The sequence below is a fragment of the Phalacrocorax carbo genome, chromosome 6 (assembly GCF_963921805.1).
Source record: "Phalacrocorax carbo chromosome 6, bPhaCar2.1, whole genome shotgun sequence".
NCBI classification, from domain to species: Eukaryota; Metazoa; Chordata; class Aves; order Suliformes; family Phalacrocoracidae; genus Phalacrocorax; species Phalacrocorax carbo.
The window spans coordinates 43,910,620-43,927,240 of NC_087518.1; the positions used below are offsets into that span (position 1 = coordinate 43,910,620).

A 16,621-nucleotide genomic window follows, 5' to 3' on the forward strand; every position below is an offset into this window, starting at 1 on the left:
ACTGTGCACGTGTTCTAATGGGAATCATCCACTGGCTTTCTGTTATCCATATTTTATGGGCTTCTCAGTTTCCTTCTCTACAGAGAGAGCAAGAAGCAAAGAAGAAATCTCATCCACAGCTATGAAAAAAATACAGCATATCTATGCAGACAGAAATCCTTCTGCACTCCAGACCTCCAGCCCAAGTTCCAATTCCATCAAATACATGCAAAAGGCACCAGGAGGTTAGAGTATGGCTTTAAAACAACAGGAAGGAATGTGATGTTCAAGGAAGACAGCAGATCACCAGCTTGAAAACAACTATGAACAAGCCCAAAGCATATTATTAGCCATATTCTTAACTGATTAAATCTTTATCAGCTGACAAATGTTTCAGAAGTACCTAGTATCCTAAGAGAGGCTGCAGAGGCAGTCAATGTCCCTCTCTGCCCTCACTCTCACCTTCTTCCACTCACTTAATGAAACAGCTTTGCAACCCACACTGCTCTTTGTACTTGTGTTTATCATAACAATCAAGTCCAGAAACAGCAGCAAGTTAATATATTTACTTCGGGAAAGGGTGAAAGAAACAAGTTCTGGTTATGATATCCCACATTTGGTCAGGATCCTGCTTAGCTAATGAAGTGTGAATACTGATAAACTTCCTGGCCTTGCCTATTTAGCCATGCTCTGCCCATGGCTCCTGAATCAATCCAGCGTGGGTGAGCTGTGGGTAGGGGAAAGTTCACAGTTAATTGCTCACTGTTAACAGAAAAATGGTTTGCAAATGAGTTGCTTTAATCCCAAAGAAGTATGTCTCCAGTGCCTACAATTTGTAATGGTTCCATTGTACTCTTTTAGCAGGTGTTTCGTTTCCACTAAGTAGTTCTAATTTTGTTGACAGCAGAATACACTGCATCTTTGTAGAGTGACAATACATCATCCTTTCTACCCACATTATTTTTCCTTCTGCCCAAATTATACAAAGATATTGACTGATCAGGGATCCATTGGTCACTTAACAATTAGAAAAACCTGCAATGGTAAGTTGAACGCAACAGATGGAACAAATCAAAGTAAAAGTAATATTTCCACTATGTCTGAAAATTCACTGATTTTGACCTACTGCAGGAGATAAGTCCTTATATAACAACATCATATAAACAATTATCATCCCGTTTCTGTGGTTTCAAGAGTATAATACTCATATCCTCAAAAGTATCACTTAACTTTATCTCCATATCCTAAAGTGATTCAGTCTTTGAAAAAAGAGTTGTGATCTGAGTTCATCTGACATTTTCAAATTTCATATGAGAAGCTGAAATAGAGTATTGGCATTTACAACAAAACCACAGCATGGTAGTTCCATAAACCACTCCTCCAGCTTCTGAGACCCAGTTGCCTTCAGTAGACCACCACTTCAAACCTGAACTTTGCTGACTGGCTTAACAATTTGTTCCTGGTATCATGTGACAGGTTTTTGAAGCTCACATATGTAATGGGGCATTTGCTGCTAGTACGAAAAGAAGAAAAAAAAATTTTAACTATAGTAGAACATGAGGTTCCAATTGTCTGAAAAACAGAAACATCTGTTGGAGTCATGAGCAGTTGATTAGTGGAGTTCATTTCTAGGGTAAGGCCTCAGTAGATCGGCTCTTCTATTTAAGTATATCATTGTAGTCACTGGAAGCATTACAAAGACTTACAAAGAACAGACAGGAGAGACATAAACAGTTTCTTAGGGCGCTAGCGTCCTTAAAAGCCAACTATAACGCGTCAGTCTTCAGCACTGCTTTACATGATATCAGCATGAGAAATAAACAGCTATACTTAAACCTTGCTTTTATCCACAACAGCTAAACAACTGTCAGTCTCTCAGTTATAAACCTATACTATTTTTGAAGCTTATAACTAGAGACTGTAAAAATTCTTTTGGAAGATAAAACACAACATACAAGCTGTCAGTCTGAGCACATTTCTTACTTGCAAAATAATCAGAGCAAGTTGGGTTCAGTCTACCAGTCAAGACAATGACAAAAACATTAGTTGTTTTTTAAGATGCTGCATGGATTTCAACATAAAGCTTTTCCAGCTCATCACACTAACATAAGGACTAGCGTCTTCGAACATTTGCACAAAAAACAGAGGTTAATCAGAAATGCTAATTCAGCCCATGTGCACTCTAAAGGCCAAGTGATATTGCAGAGATAGCTGAGCTGTGAGCTGTATATCCTACTTGCACTTAGGCTGCTGTTGCAGGTCTGTGCTCATAACACCATAAGCCTTGGCACCCAGGAGTAAAAGAAACCACAAGGAAGAGGATGTCTTTAAGATTAAGCCTCTCTTTCATTAGCTTGAATATCTAATTGAAGGTTTACTAGGAATCTTAGCCCTAACTCTTGTTTAATTCCTGGTGTCAGAGACCTGACCTAACCCCTCCCAGTTCCCTAGTGCTCCATCTCCATCCACCTGTCACCTCATACATACTCCCCATCCAGGAATGGGGTACTGTTACATTAAAAATAACAACTAGAACTTAGTAGCAAGCAATTTCACTTCCCTTCCTAACTTTACTGACTATTTTGTCTTTAACAAAACCATAAAATAACAACACAAAACAACTTGTAAGATTGGTGGGGTTTGTGTTCAGGTACGTAGTTTGATTCAACATATCGTGCAACCCACCATCACTTTGGGAAGACTGTTTTATTATACAGAAATTAAAAAGCGCCCCCTTTTTTCATGAAGGACAAACTTCCAAGATGCTTTAGCTACCTAAGAAAATGGCAGTTACTACGGGATGGTAAGGATTTTGAGTTGTTTGCAGCCTACCCTAAAGCCAAAGAATCTCTTCCCACTTTTTAAAGCAAAAATTGTATTTGACCATGGAAATTATCAGATTTTCCTAAAAGAAATTGTTTCAATTTGAATAGATCAAATTTTTGCAAGTATTCTTCTACTTTTCAGAAGATATTGTACACCCACCCCTGAAATCCCTTCTATGCTTTCCAGTTCTCTGTAAGATTCTTCTTTTAGTCTTCCTACCATTAAGACCCTACTATGTGCCTGTTTTCTCTTACTTAAGCTTACAGGCAGGTGGAGGATTCACCAGAAAGGACTGTTCTTGAGATGTGAGTGAAAGTAAAGATGACCACTGTCTCTAGACAACAGACCTGATCGTCCTTCCCTATTTGAACATGTGATCAACTTCCAAACCCGCATGATACAATGTGTGGTGAGCCTCTCTGGAGTGAGCAAAGTCCTAGCATCAACCTAGTTCGGCTTTTCTAAGCACACAGTGTGGTTCCTCTTTCCAGCGCTCCTTCCTGACATTTAGAGTACAACTGTTTCACCCAGGGGCCTTCTGTTGACCCTGATGATCCCTCTGCAACTTGCATGCGCTCCATGCTGTTACCCCAGCTGGAGAAGGAGCCCAGGTCACTGTGTAATCCTGGTGGGATGTATGATAGTGAAAATGCAGCACAGCAGACCAACTGTGAATTCAGAAGTATGTGCAAAACTTCTCTTGAAAACCCAGAAATCAACTGTGTGGAGATTACCTGCTCTAGCAGATTCTCTGGGTTTTATTAGGTCCTCCACGAGGGTACAGGATTCAGGCAGATCCAAGGACTTTCTTCCGAACCACACAGCTCCTTCAGACCAGCTTGCTTTCTATGAAATAGACTGGCTCAACACAACTTCTGTGAAAAAAGGTACATTCATTTCTTCTCCCTCCCATGTAGCCTGAGACTTCCTAGGTGAGGTTTTCCCCTTTGTTTCTTCAACAAATCTTTTTACAACCCTTTCACAGTATACATGAACTGTCTTTTACAAACTAAACTGAACTCACTGGATGCAAGTCAGACAGAACATGAAATTCAAAAGCCTGCACAGACACAGCTGTATGCCTAATAAGCTAATTATTGACCTAATAAACTCAGGCCCTTAGCAGGGGTTATTGTTTCAGGCCACAAGCTACTTTAACATGAACACTTAACTTCTCTAACAGAAATAGTTTACGTCTGGCTATCTTGACATATGAGCAGACAAAGCTGAAGTCCATCCACAAAAGACCAATAGATCTGCCCCAGGTCACTCCTGTCAGGCCTAGAGACTTTAACTCCCTTGTTAACTTTACTAGACAAGTGCCACCTTTTGTCCAAAACTGCAAGCACTTTCATGGATTGCCATTAAGATTTAATGACAGGCTTTGCTGCTGCAAAGATATCTCATGATGCAAAAATTCCATTGCATCAGCTTCCTAATATCATAAAATTAACTCAAATTTATATCAAAGACCTAAGTTCCCAAAATTATTGGTGCTGCTGCTGCACCTCTAGCTCCATGATTAAGATGACAAGTTCTTAGCAAGAAATAATGGCTGAGATGAAAGATCTTTGGTGAGCCACAACATTACCAGAAGCCTTGGGGACTCAGATGTTAGCTTTCTCTCTGCCATGATTTATGAACAATAGAAACCTCTAAATGATCTGTTCATCAGTGAGTGAGCTGTGGTACAGCTCTGTGCACCTTTGCATCAGAGATGGAAGAAGATGCACTTAATCAGTGCAGAAAGATACAGAAGTGGAAGACACAGTTCTGTCCCTTCTCCACATCATCTATTATGCACGCTCTCTGTCTCTCAAACTGCAAACAGCAGACTTGTGCTACCAATGTAGCTAGTACTGTTAGAGAAAAATCACACAAGTCTTGGATGAATAGTGGTTTGGGGATTTCTCTCATTATTGGGCTTAGGAAGGATAAATAACAGCAACACTCAACTGCCAGGATCTGTCTTATTTCTGCCTTATCTTCCTGAACACATATGGAAACCACTCCTGTACGAGACTTTGGACTAGACAGAACAAAGTGAAGGGGCACATTCCTTCCAGCGCTGAAAAAGCCTCTAGGAGCCACAGAGCACACAGAGCAGAGGAGGGACTGCTTGCCTTCAATGTCTCTATCTGTTATGAGTAAGTCAGTGGCGCCCGGACAAGAAGGCCTGAAGAAACTGGGGTGTGGCAGCTCGTTGGCACAGTGAGAGAGAGCCCAGAAGCCTACACAGAGGGTTTCCTCTAGGATAGGCTGGAGTACGAGCCAGGGCAGGAGGTTCCTGTGCCACTGTAAGACGGGCTCCAGCCTCTGCCAGAGCCGTGTGACTCATGGCAGGGGGGGAAGGCAAGACTTGGCAACCTGGGCTGTCTCTCACAGTAGCAGGTTTTGTTCTCCGCATGATAACCCAAGGCCTACGGAGCATGTGGTCAAACTCTTTGGTAAAGGACTGCAGTCCTTGTCTCTCTCTGGTCATCTTAATAGCAATGGACCATATCACTTAATTCATGTGGCATACAGGGCTTGATGCATCCTGACTTTCCCCTGCTCCAGCTGCCCAAATGATGGCTAGCAGGCTGCCAAGGAGTGATGCTGGTGGGAGTGAGAGTCTCCTATGCTTTTTCTCCCTGCAGCAGTTAGACCTGCCAGGCCCCAGAAGCCAGCAATATCCGCCTGGGACAGGACGCCACTCCCACGCAGCATGGCAAAACCAGGACTGTGATTCACGAGTGGAACCACTTCCCTTGGGACAGCTGTAATGGCTCCCATTTCCTGCTCTCTACCCTACCCAATTTTTAAGGTTCCCATCCTCACCACAAGAATCAAACCGCTTGCACAACAGCTGCTGGTCTGCTGTAGTTTACAGCCCAGCACTTCAAGGTGTTTCTGGTTAGTACCTTTAAAAGCTGGGCTATACCCACTTGTGATGACAGCCCTAGAAAATACTACCATCCTTTTTGTAAATTCCTTTAGTATCACCATATGTTGTTCGAGCCATGAGAAAAACCTCAGGCCCCATGACTTGTACTAGGCACCCTGACACTATCTTACTACTTGGCCTTTTGCAGTGCAAATGGCACATAAGTTGTACAACCTGGAGAATACAGAGGAGACATCTCACATACCTGCAAGATGACATTATATTTTCCCTCCCTGCCCAAATTAATCCTGAAGCCATGATATTTAAAAAAGCTTAGTCATACATTGCTAAGTTTTTGGCAGACCAGATCAAATATTCTTAATGAAATCTTTTTTAAAAAGTGGATAATACACACGTGGTCCAGCTCCTGCAACACACTGAACACCCAGACCTGTGGCTGACACTATCTTGTGTGCAAAGTGGCTTATTTGGTTGAGTAACCATGTTTAAAGGATAACAAAACATCTGCTTACCATTTCACTTCAGTGGGACTGACTGTGTGATTAGAGTTAAGCAGATGACAGTGCTCAGTGGTATAGCCTTTTCTGAAAAGCAACCATCTCAAAAAGGTTCAAAGTATGATACCCGAAAAGGAGATACAAAAATAGCATTAATCATTTTTACAAATCACAAGATCATAGGGTAATTCATGTTGAAAGGGACTTCAGAAGGACATCTAGTTCAACTTCCTGCTCAAAGCAGTGTCAGCTATGAGGTCAGACAAGGTTACTCAGAGTTTTAACTAGTCCATTCGCCTTTAGGATGTCTACTGCAAGGACTGAAGAATTCGGGTTTTATATTAAAACAGAAGGATTTGCACTTAGTGAAAAAGAAATTATAACAGCCCTTAAAATATCAGTGAATATGATCCACAGGCTATCAGGAGTCAATTAACAATAAATGTTTTCCCAGCACTAACTCCTCTGTTTCCAACATACTATGTTAAAGCAACAAGAAGTAAGCTGAGTTGTGATGGTTGATCACCATCACGATAAAGTGTGCTTTAACCCATGTTATCAGAATTGTAGTTGAATTCCACATATGGTTAAAGGGCAAATTCAGATACATTTAGTCACCTTTTCCCACAAGTCTCACTGAATTAACCAGAGATTGATGATTAGAGAATGAACAAAGGGCTAAGACTGCACACAGGGCTAACATGAGGATTACCATTAGACAGTGGGACTTCAGACCACCTCTGTGATTGAATGGGCCACAGGTTTTCTGAATTACGCCTTCAAAATATTCTCAAGTTTTCACTGTTTTATCAGTATGTTTAAAGCAGTGAAACCTTCTGAGGTAGGTAGGTTTATATTTTCTGAAATATGATTCTACAATTCAACTGAATTCACATACTGGAAGAAGAATATGTCCTTGATTTCACTATAACTGTGTTCAGACAAAGGAATGCAGTTGGAATAGTGTAAAAAAAAAAAAAACCCACTAACATCACTAAGGCTGAGTTGCTCTGCTACAGATTTGTACATAAACAAGGACTCATGAGAGCCCCATGCAGAGCTACTACATTTCGGATTAAGAAAAGCAACACAGTCACGGGTTGAAAATGGCACTGCTGAGCACGAGATGGGGGTTGTTAATTCAGGTTGACTCTAGTTCAGGTGCATTCAAGTGCTTTGTGTATATAGAGAACCTTTCTAACTCAAAAAAATCAGAAATCTTAGAAAAATTTAGAAAATACCTTGACAGTTTAGTCTGTTTTAATGGCACAGTATGGAAGACAGGATACTTTGCAGCAAACTTGCTTTTCAATTTAAAAACTACATGTAGGCACTTTCTGAATTCAGAATAACTACTGTGCTTCTGGCAGTCCTCCCACTATCATTTCATGTGTGTGTCTTCCCAACAACATACATCCTCCAAAGCTCTGAGTCACAAAACGTGACACACAGTGTATGTTGGGACCACTACCAGCAGCTGGCCAAAAATGCTAATGGGAAGAATTTCTTTAGTGAGTGGTATTTCCCATATTCCAACACAACCTTTTCTGACTACCCCCTACCTTGTTTGGCAGAGGCAGGAGCATCCGTTTGCCAACCAGGATTTTGTTAAAATGTTCCTCTACTATATTTAGTGCTCATAGCTGTAAGTGGTTTTTCCTCCTAAATTATCAAATTCCATAGCTGTTGGTTGGACACGCCATCTCCTGCCTCGTCGTACCAGAGCTGCTATCAACCTCTTCCTTATTGCCCGATCAATGTTTCTCTCTAATCACCCTCTTCCTTATTGTCTGATGTCTGTTTTTTCCTAAATATCTCCTTTAGTACCATTCAAACATGTGAATAGCTTGTTTTAACATGTTTTACGTGACAGACATATTTAAGGAACCAGCAGTATAAAAACATTAGAAAATACACAACAGACCTCAGCTAACAATGTGCATTAAATGAGTGTATGGCTTTTTTTTTTTTAATCTATATGATCAGCACTGTTAACCTCACCTACTGAATCCACAGGCACACACCTAGCACTGGTACAAAAGGAAAATGAGCTAGAAAGCACCTTATAATCTCAGAAGAACGGAAGACAGGGATGGTATGACGGATTCGTAAAGAAAAGCAGTATTTCATCCTTGTAACCGTGGAATCCATTTTTGTAATAATAATTGTTTGTTCTGCTGACTTCCTTCAACACCTGTGACCCTGCTTGTCACGGCCTCATTGCCTGCTGGAAAGTTGGCAAAAGGCAAGAGAAGAGATATTAGGGAACTAATGCTACATCCTGAGAGAGACCATAAAGTCCAAAGGTTGGACAGAACTGCCAGGAACAGTCTGATAAACTAAGGAAGTATGTGACTCTGAAAAGGCACACTGCTATGCCTGAGTACAAGATGTTCACACTCTGTGAGCAGCACCCCAACATCTCACATGCTCAAAAGAACATGCTATCCAGGGACTTTTCCCAAAGTGCCCCTTGAAAAAGAATTATTTTAAGCCCCTTTCTGAAACAAGTATGTGACCACTCTGTGCACTGCACATGCCAGAATTTCACAGATCTTAAATTTGAAAAACACTCCTCTCTATTTTTTCAAATTAAGCTAGGATGATTTGTTGATTTAATAAGAAGAAAAAATCTCATGTAAAACCCTTCTGAATTAGCATATTCAAGCCTTTCCAAAACCTGGCTTCAGTAAAGAACTTGTCCTTAAAAATCTATCAGACTGTAACTAAGCTTGTAACTTGGCACGTGAAATAAATAAGCCAATAATCAGATCCTTCAGAAATTTTCAATTAAACCTATAAAAACATCTAATAAAATATTCAGCATTTGAAGAGTTTTTATTTGAGAGGAGAGTACAGCAGCTTCAGTTTCATGTTAGGAAGTGCATGGGGCATTAATAACCAAGGGGGTTTTTCCCCCCTTTCCTATCCACCACTCACTCAGTTACACTAGGCACTTTTTGTGAAGCCACACTGTAAATCTGAGCAGAAAACTCTTTTCTGGCTCTCCGAACAAATCAAACGAAGAACACAGCATGGCCCCCACAAAGAACTGAGCAAGCACAAGCAAAGAGGCAGCACAGGAATGGCAGCCAGGGGAGGGAGGGAAAAGGACGTGAATTACTTTGAGCTCATGTTGCTGCTGAGTACTTTCTATTATAAAACCATAACCTAATATGCTTCCAAGACTACAGCTCTGAACTGCTTCACAGAGTGTACCTCCTTCCCTACGCGGGACCCTACGGGGATCTATACCGTTGCAGAAATGTGTCTGCGCGGAGAGGATTGCAGGCTCAGACACTGCACTCTATTACATTTTGCATTATTCACTGCTTGTTCGCTAAACAAGAGGATAAATCCAGCAGTGCTTATAAACACAACGGCTTCTTTGAGAAGCAACAGCAAAATCCATAAGTACGTCTCTCCTTGTAAGTAAAATGCCTTACTCGGGAGGGCTGTCCTCCCTGGGGAGCTCAGCTGTGGGAAGCAGGAGCAAGGAACTGCCTTTTTAGGACTGTGGCTGAGCAGAGCCGGGAAGCGCTGGGGCAGGAACAGGGCTCCTGCAGCAGCGCGCTCGCCTTATAAGGAGAAAGCCAGGTATTTCCCCAGCCCCGTACTAGGAGCTGCACAGCCAGCGCAGCAAGGTACGGCGAGGCAGGGCTCCTCAGCGAGGCTTGGCCCACCAGCGGGTGGGGGGACCCTTGGCCACAGCCACACTCCTGCTCAGTGCAGACCTACAGCCCTGGTGGCTCCAGCCTCTGAGCATTTCAAATAGGCCTTATTAGGAAGCAGAGAAGCTTAATTAATTGAAAGATCATTTTCAGATCTGTAAAGCCAGATGGTTTGCGGGTGAACCATACTTGATTTTAATGTGACATTTTAAGGCATTCAAGACAACATTTTGGAGCACGAGTCTCTAATGTCAGGCATCTTTTTAGCTACCTACATAAGAGGGCAGGTTTTCAGAGGTGACGAGCAATGGGATTTTCTGAAGACTTTAACAGAAGGGGCAGGACAGTCAAAGCCTCAGACACTCAGCAATTTGTTCAAGCAAGCTTTAGGAACACACACGATTAAGACTCCTCCCCAGTTGCCTAGAAATTAAGGCTGCTTGATAGAAAAACAAAAATATTTTAGTTTCATTTAGTTTAAGTTCAATTTCTTTTTATTACCTGTTTTATTCTTCTAGGGAGCAAAACAAACTAAGCCACTTCAGGCCAAATCCATCTATACAGGATACGTGCGTAAGCACTGCTGACCATGAATGGTCCCATATAGTTGGTCTTTTTACTTTCCTGACTCTAGTGTTTAGAAGTAAAAAAAGGACACTGAGTAAAATAAGAAAAAAGTACAATTTTTCACCAACAATATCCATTTTTAAATTTGATTTTTAAATCTTTCTCAGAAAATGGCAACAAAATAGAGCATCCTTGAATATTTTTCTCTTTTAAAAAAAGTAATTTTTCTTTTAGATATGGTTAAAAAAATAATTTACAGTGTAATAGTAAAATGAGACACTACTCATCCAGAAATAGTACAGCATCCCAGTTCTGAATATGAAATGGCATACTGAGATTCAAAGAATTACCCATACATTTTGCCATCCTAGTTTCCTGAGGCTAAACTTTGATAACTGCCTGCCTTGAGATGCTGCATGGTATAGGTTTAACTGAGAGCAGCAACTTTTAACCTAGAAATACGAGAATGGCTTGATAGCTTTTATCTGTACCACTCCTTAAATCCACAGACAAAAGTCTGCTCTACATCACAAACTACAGCCACCATTAGTGCTTTCAGGTAATAATTGCAGCAGGAAGACCAAAATTTTGATTAATCTTGCCACATCCCACTTGCAACATACTGACAAGAAAACATGGGGGAAGTACTAACTTCCCGTGGGTAATCGCAGGGCATCTGGTTCTAGGGCTCCTTATGAGAGGCCTATCAGGAGAAACAAGGCCACAGACAACATGAAAAAATTACATTTAAAAACTGAAAAGTATCTAGATACATCACAAACTTATTCAGTATGAGCTCAGACATTGCATAGGACTTTCTCCAATTGTTGGTTGGGCTGGGATTACATTTCTATAGGTCCAAGGGAGCACTAGGGTAAGACCGAAAGGAATAAAAGCTTTGACACCAAGTTTCATATTGTAAATTTCTCCTTTAAAATAACTAGCTTGCCAGAGCAGTTCAGCTGCCAGAAAGGGAGAAAAGCAGGCAAACTATTCCCTTAAAAGCAGTGACTGTGCTATGCTGCTCAGGTACATGAGGCTCCAGAACTAAGGAACGTTGGCTCATTAGGAGCAATTAAAAAAAAAACTCTGAGGGGATTTTAAAAACAACAACTTCCAAAAACAAAACATGCATATATACCACATGCATTTGTTTATGCAGCTGTAGTGAGTGATGAAATCCATTTATGAGCTGAAGTCACAAGATTCTAAGCAGGTCTTTGTTTAATCTCAGTAAGTCATGACATTTCCCTACGACTTATAATAATGTGATTTGGATCAACATTTTCAAAGTTATGCACCTGGTTTTTAACAGTGCTTACCAATTGCACTTCTCATCTGCTTCACTGGAGGCTGAACAGTCTACTCCTGAGCCACCACTTTGATTAAGCATCCTAAAGACAAATACAGAAACCTTGTTTTAGTTCAACGCACGCCTTAATTCTTGAATTCGGCATATATTCTGCAATTCTTACTCAAACTGAGACTCTGTGCAACCTGCAAAGAGTGTAAATAAAAATCAATGAGACCATTAGTGGAATGAATACTTACAGCATCAGCCCTTCCATAACCACAAAGTCTATCCAGATGGATGCCCTTAAAAGACTTAAGAAGGTTTGCTATAGACAATGGCTTTCCTTCCAGCATGCTGCTGTGACTTGGAAGAATAAAATGAAGATAAATGCAGCTGTTTGCTGCTTACATTAATGCAGCATTAGTACCCTGAGTAACAAAGGTAGGAGAGAGTATGCAGGGAAGAAAAAGATTCAGCACAAATAACTATTAAATTACATGTGTTCTGGGTATTTATAATCTGTGCTAGGCTTTAGATGTATTATTATATAGCTTTAATAGTATACGAATCGGTAATCCTGCATATAAATCAAGACCACATTTTTAGCTTTGATATTAAAGAGAAAAAAGGAAACAAATTCGTTTGGCACTGCTGCTCTTGCCATTACAATTCTATTAGCTTTGCAAACTGATCTGATGTTTTGTGAGGATCACATCAAAACTAAACAAATCTAGGTCCACTGTTAATATAAACAGAGTGACTTTTTAATATTTTTTAAAAAAGGGAAAAAGATCAGACTCCTGAGCTGAACAAAAAGTCAATCTATCTAATGCACAAGAACAGGATATCCCAGACATAGAAAAAATTCTCTTAGCCTTTAAGGTCCAAAGAAAAGTGTTGCTGTTTACACCAATTCTCCACTCTGTTTCTCATGTTTGACTCATTCATCTACTCTTCTCCAGAGTCCCAAATGAGCCAGAAGAACAGGTGGATTCTACAGCATGTCACCCTATCAAGATGGCAGAAGGATAAAAGGAAAATGCAAGGATTTTTCACCTAGAATGTCTTGTTCCAAGCAACCTCTTCTTTATAGGCAAAAGCATAAAAGTACAAGACAATCTCTTCAAGTAGCTTGGACTCAAACTTGGGAAGACTCCAAAAAGGCCAAAGCCAAATATGCATAACCAGCAAAGCCAATGTATCACGTAACATGTACAAACAGACTATGTTCCTATACCTTGCATTTTTACAATTATTTTTGTTGATGCAGGGAAATGATATGCACTATTGCCAGTGTCTTGCCCGATGTGGAAAAAAAAAAAAGTCCTAAAATGATCACAGAATCACAGAATGGTAGGGGACTTCCAGGGACCTCTGGAGGTCATCTTGTCCAACCCCCCTGCTTGAGCAGGCACACCGAGAGCAGGGGGCACAGAAACACATCCAGGCGGGTTTTGAATGTCTCCAGGGAAGGAGACTCCACCACCTCCCTGGGCAGCCTGTGCCACTGCTCTGGCACCATCACAGGAAAGAAGTTTTTTCTCATATTCAGATGGAAATTCGTGTGTTTCAGTTTGTGCCCATTTTCCCTTGTGCTGTCGTTGGGCACCACTGAAAAGTCCAGTCCCATCCTCCTGACACACACCCTTCAGATATTTATAAGCATTGATAAGATCCCCCTCAGTCTTCTCTTCTCCAGGCTGAACAAACCCAGGTCCCTCAGCCTTTCCTCATAAGAGAGATGCTCCAGTCCCCTGATCATCCTCATGGCTCTAGATATCATGTTGATGATCATCAACATGAGGCAGCCAGGAAAGCACTGGAACTCCTGAGATAGAAAGTGGCACTTTTTCTGCCATTTTCAGATACATGCATCTATTGGATGTGTTTTTATGTTACACACAAGTACTAGATGGACTTGGGAAGAGAGATGACATTCTCAGTAGGACAGTATAAACACTTTGTTGCCTTCCATTTTCTTAGGATGGCTGCATCACTCAAGTAAAAATGTGACATGATGTATGCAAACCATATCAAACAAGAATCTAAAATATTCTTAATGCCACATCAATTTCTATATGCTAGATATATTCACAGGAAAATAAAGCCAGATGCACTCTTCCTACCTAAATTCTAAGTCTATAGGGATTATATTTTATATTCCCCCATTTCCAAAGTCCTGTTCAGTTATTTTTCTTTAGCTTTTTGGGATCTACTACACCAGTGTACCAGAAAGAAAATGGCTGTAACTACTGATGTCAGAGTAACAACTGAAAAACATGTATCAGTAGAAAACATTATTTAATATGCTAGTCCACATGAACTAAACCCAGCTGAAAAGCTCTGAAAAGGCACATTAAAAAAAGTAATTGTGTGAGCATTAAGTAAACAGTTCCCTTACTGGATTTGCTATAACTGACTAAAACCTTTCTTCCCCTTTCCACATTAAAGGAAAGCCTAAAACCACATTTTGCATATTTTATTACTTCAAACCTTTTCTAACATGGTTCCCAGGGCAGACCAAGTCTAAGAAACTTTTAAAAATTAATCTAACATTATCCTAAAAATAACAGGATTACAATCTGGTGGAGTGTGAACAACAGGACTATCAATAAATGTCTACTTTTATTTCCAGACCCAGAATGGAATTCTAAACAATTTTTAGTCCCTAAGATTCACAATTTATTGAATGTGAACTTGCACACCAGCTTTAGTAATCAATGTTACCCATCTCATGCCTGACTGCTTTCATCAGAAAGAATTGCACATCTGGAGAAAGAAAAACATTTTTGTGACTGTTCTAAAAATCGTAGTTGAAAGTTTCTTGAAAGGCCAGAAAGCTAGGAGTTATCCTGCTAGAAACAGATAAGCAGGCAGAGGGTAGGCAAGATGGTCAGGGGTGTACGGGAAGTATAATCTATCAGATTGATAGCACCACTATGTATATGGTACAATTATATCTTATCTTCCCAGCCCTGCAACCAAAATAAACCACATTGAAGTCTTGGAGTTTGATTCTGTTGTCTTTAAGTACACACCCCTTAGGGTGGTGACCCAGGACACACCACACATCTTTTACTTCATGTAAGACAAAATCAAAACAAATATAATCAGTGTTTTTCCTTTTAGGACTCTTACTGAGACTCTTTGATGTGTTTTCCCTAATTGTCTTCTCTTTTTAATCATCACACTCAGGGGTTTCTCTGAGCTTACAATGGTCTAGTTTTTATGTAACCTCTTCCATGCGGGTGCCTTCCCAAGCTCCCAACACAGCAACTGCTGTAACAGTACACAGCAACACTACACCAAAGAATACCTTGTCCAAATGAAACCAAAAGGGAAATTTAGACGAGTACATTCTGCTTAGGTTGGAATTTTGGCTCAGACACAAGAGTTAACACTCCTCTTCTTGCAAAAAGAAGCTCTAATGGAGATACTGAAAATGAAAGTATCTCTTCTACTTCAAAGCTGAAAATCTGGCCACTTCTATAACATGTTTCTCTGCTCTGGGAAATTTTACTTAGCTATAACCATTCATAAAGGGGAAATCCTTGGTCCTACAAGTTAGCTGCGGGTTTGCCATTCACTTGACTAGACCTGAGACTCCACCAGTATGATTTAATACCCGTGGCATAAAACTAGTTAAATTTCTAATTTCTGTATGGCTCCTTGCCAATTTTTCTTTGTCTTAGGAGCAATTATTCACATTTACATTTTATCTTGCTTCTCTTTAGCAATATCCCTATTTACATAGAGAATCCCTTAACAGATTAGCAGATTCTTTTCAGTGTTACCTAAGAGGTGCATTGGTGTGCTACAGTTCCAAAATTTTCCATTTCCACTATTAATAAAGTGCCTAAACTTAAAATAGGCACCATGCAAAAGTTGCATAACTGGAATACCTATAAAATGCCCTGTAAACAGCTGCCCTATGTCTAAGCTGCCAATAGATTCATGGGGTTCTAGAGTTAATTTCCATTTTTCAGCTAATATTTACTGATACCACTGATACTTGTTTCTGTTGTTCTCTGCTGTTTGCTGGACGTGGAAGAAGCAGGAACTAAGACAAGAGCTGGAAACATTTCCTTCACATGGGAAGGTGCCCTGCTAAGGAACTGCTTATTGAACCTGACAGCGAGCATATAAACAACATTAGAGGGAGTGCTCACACATGTACTCCCAATAAAGGGGAGGACAAGGCGGTGAAAGTCAGAACTATTACAAGACAAATACAAATTAAAGACACTGTTTTTAATCTCCAGGATACTAAAATATTTTTAAGAGGTCCCAGCTTTTGTAGGAGGAGGAGAGAGGTAAGCTTTACTGAGACTTTTCTTATTGTTTGTATCACCTTTTGTGGGAAAATCACTCTACAAGAAAGCAATAGAGGATTTTGAAACTAACAGAAAAGCCCTTGCTAAAGGTAGCTTGCTCTTTGTAAAACTTCCCATGAGACCTGAAAAAGCACCCTGGGCATGCACTTTACCAGACAGCTTTGCATATGAAATGCTGTTTGTTTCAGAAACAGTTGTATATTTTTACCGGGGGGGGGGGGTTTATTCCTCTCAATTGTCCCCTGATTACTGATCTGTGAGAAGAAACAAAAAAGGTCAGAGCTACCACAAAGATATAAGAATAACTATTAAAGTTCATGGGATTTTCGACACTCCCCCTCCTTACCCAGAAACTTTAACCCTTGAGTAAATGCCATCATATATATTTCCTTTGTTTGGCTGTCTGGTGGGCCACCTGGAAAGCATCTGCACTCTAAGAAGAAAACTGCTATTGTATATTCAGAATTTCCTTAAACCAAAATCTTGCTGTCCATCACCATTACGCAGAAAGGTATATTGTTCTGTCACCACCCATATCAAATCCAAGTGCAGAGACATGTTTACAG

The 16,621-nt window shown here is 40.4% G+C and overlaps 1 protein-coding gene across 1 annotated transcript in view; it reads right to left on the reverse strand.

Moving 5' to 3' along the window:
- Positions 1–16,621, reverse strand: part of FGGY (FGGY carbohydrate kinase domain containing) — a 328,075-nt gene that overhangs the window by 274,042 nt on the left and 37,412 nt on the right. The window contains exon 2 of the mRNA XM_064454957.1: positions 11,750–11,821. The gene's annotated coding sequence lies outside the window, so the exon portion shown is untranslated. The remainder of the gene's footprint in view (positions 1–11,749; positions 11,822–16,621) is intronic.